General features: G+C 43.7%; 1 long non-coding RNA gene across 1 annotated transcript; it reads left to right on the top strand.

Moving 5' to 3' along the window:
* The first annotated feature begins 601 nt into the window (after nt 1-601).
* LOC144341171 (uncharacterized) lies at nt 602-3,009 on the top strand. Its single transcript, XR_013417953.1, has 2 exons — nt 602-969; nt 2,758-3,009. It is a non-coding gene; the product is annotated as an uncharacterized LOC144341171 (long non-coding RNA).
* Nucleotides 3,010-3,218: the final 209 nt, after the last annotated feature.

Here is a 3,218-nt window from a genome sequence, read left to right as displayed (position 1 = left end):
CCTGTTCCCCATCTAGGAGTTAACCCCCGAGGACTCATCCCCAACGAAATTTGGCAAATGGACGTTACTCACCACTTAGAACTTGGTCAACTAAAATATATCCATGTATGCATAGACACCTATAGTGGATTCATCAGTGCAACTCTCCAAACAGGAGAGGCCACCAAACATGTCATAGCTCATTTATTACACTGCTTTTCTATTTTAGGAATACCCAAACAAATCAAAACAGATAATGGCCCCAGTTATATAGCCAAAACCTTCTTACAATTTTGTAATACCCTACAAATTAAACATACCACAGGCATTCCCTATAATCCCCAAGGACAAGGTATAGTAGAAAGAGCTCATCTGTCATTAAAAACTATTATCACAAAATTAAAAGGGGGGAGCTGGTACCCCGTGAAGGGTACCCCCAGAAACATACTCAATCATGCCCTGTTTATCCTTAATTTTTTAAATTTGGACAGTCATGGAAAATCGGCTGCCGACCGTTTCTGGCATCCTGAATCTCAAAAACAGTTTGCAATGGTAAAATGGAAAGATCCACTTGATAGTTCATGGCATGGCCCCGATCCAGTTTTAATTTGGGGGAGAGGCTCAGTATGCATCTTCTCACAAAAAAATGATGCAGCCAGATGGCTGCCTGAAAGATTGGTAAGACAAATAAATCATAACCATTGTCAGTCCAGGGAAGATAAATCTCCCTGAGAAGTTCTTTCCTTCTTGTTTTTCAGAAAATGAAGCCTAACATGAAATTCCTTTGGAGAATAATTGCTCTATATAACATAGTGACAGTCTATGCAGGTTTTGGTGACCCTCATAAGGCAAAAGAATTATTACGAAAACAATACGGCCAGCCTTGTGACTGCAGAGGGGGACAAATATCTGAACCTCCGTCAGATAGAATCACCCAGGTGACCTGCACGGGCAAGACAGCTTACCTAATGCCAAACCAGTTATGGAAATGTAAGTCTACCCCAAGAGATACCTCACCTAGCGGACCGCTCCTAGAATGCCCTTGTAGCTCTTTCCAATCTTCTGTACATAGTTCCTGTTATACCGCCTATCAACAATGCAAATCAGGCAATAGAACATATTATACGGCCACATTACTAAAAACACAAACTGGAGGCATCAATGACGTACAAGTATTAGGATCCACTAATAAACTTGTACAATCTCCTTGTAACGGCCAAAAAGGAAAGTCTGTTTGTTGGAGCACTACCGCCCCCATTCACATTTCTGATGGAGGAGGCCCATTAGATATTGCAAGAATTAAAACCGTCCAGAAAAAATTAGAAGAAATTCATAAAGCTCCATATCCTGAACTTCAATATCACCCTTTAGCCCTGCCTGAGCTTAGAGATAATTTTAGGCTCGATGCCCAAACCTTTGATATCCTCAATGCTACTTACAATTTACTTCAAATGTCCAATACAAGCCTGGCCCACGATTGTTGGCTTTGTCTTAAAATGGGACCCCCTATTCCTCTAGCCATACCTAACCTTTCATTGCCCTATGTCAATTACTCAAATGAATCCTTAGTAAATAATTCCTGTCCTATTACCCCCCCCTTAGTTCAACCGATGACGTTTTCTAATTCCTCTTGCCTCTTTTCACCATCATATAATAACACTAAAGAAATTGATTTAGGCTATGTTGTGTTTGGCAACTGTACTTCCATAATCAATGCCACCAACCCTTTGTGTGCTATAAAATGGCTCGGTTTTCGTTTGTGGAAACAACATGGCATATACGTATCTACCTACAAATTGGACAGGGCTTTGTGTTCTGGCCACTCTTCTCCCCGACATTGATATCATCCCTGGAGATGAACCTATCCCCATCCCCGCTATTGAACATTTTATTTATAGACCGAAACAAGCCATACAATTTATTCCCTTGTTGGCTGGACTAGGAATCACCACTGCTTTTACTACAGGAGCCGCAGGCCTAGGAGTCTCACTAACCCAATATACTAAATTATCCAATCAACTAATCTCAGATGTACGGACCTTATCCAGTACTATACAAGATTTACAAGACCAAGTAGACTCGTTAGCTGAAGTAGTTCTCCAAAATAGAAGAGGTCTAGATTTGTTAACGGCAGAACAGGGAGGGATATGTTTGGCTTTACAGGAAAAGTGCTGTTTTTATGCCAACAAATCCGGAATCGTCAGAGATAAGATAAAAACTTTGCAAGAAGAACTAGAAAAGCGCAGAAAAGGCCTGGCCGCCAATCCACTATGGACTGGACTCGATGGACTTCTCCCCTATCTCCTGCCATTTCTTGGTCCTTTACTCACCCTTCTACTCTTCCTCACTCTCGGGCCTATAATCCTTAATAAGCTTATGGCATTTGTCAGACAACAAATCGAGGCCTTCCAGGCCAAACCTATACAGGTTCATTATCATCGCCTTGAGATGACTGAAAATGGTGAGTCTTATTTACCTTAATAAGACCACCTCCCCTGTGTGCTGAACTGGACAGTCAATGACGGGTAAGAGGCCACTATCTCCATCGGAGCCTAAGACAGGAGGGCCGCCCTTGCTGCTGCCTTATCCCATGACGGGCCTAGAAGGTGGGGGTGAGTTGACCCAACCTAAGACAGGCGCAGTTCCCGAGGGGTTTTCTTTTTATAAAAATATAAAAAGGGGGACCTGTCCGGAGCTGCACGCCCCGGCCATAGCGAATAATAATTAAAGATTAAACGCCTGAGCTATATTCATTTCCACCCCACACCTTCTCCCTAGATTTACCTTCTTCCCTGTATTAATACCGCCATTAAAAGATGGCGCTCTTCCCGCTTCTTCTTCATTCATTTTTCCCGCACCCGCGAAAAGACTACCTGACAGCGCAGGCGCAACATGACGTCCGACCGGAGAAACCGAAGCCTATCTGGCCACGCCTTCCGCAATGAGGTCATTTCCGCCTTAGCCCAACCCCTTCCCCTCCAAATGTATATAAGGCATTGCATTACCACCATTAAACGAGACTTGATCAGAGCACTGTCTTGTCTCCATTTCTCGTGTCTCTTGTTCCCCAAATTCCCACCCCCTCCTCCAGGGCCTACACTGACTATCCCGTGGGCCGGGATAGCAGCCCCTGTGGCCTGGGTTGCCTTTCAAGTTTATTTAGAACCACAGAGTACTTTAGCCTGCCATGGCAAGGCTTGCCAAAACTCAATTTTCAGCTGCTGGAATGGGCAATTCCC

Source organism: Macaca mulatta, chromosome 5 (assembly GCF_049350105.2).
Source record: "Macaca mulatta isolate MMU2019108-1 chromosome 5, T2T-MMU8v2.0, whole genome shotgun sequence".
Lineage (NCBI taxonomy): Eukaryota > Metazoa > Chordata > Mammalia > Primates > Cercopithecidae > Macaca > Macaca mulatta.
The sequence above is the reverse complement of the archived record's forward strand: the minus strand, read 5'-3'. Positions and strand labels throughout refer to the sequence as shown.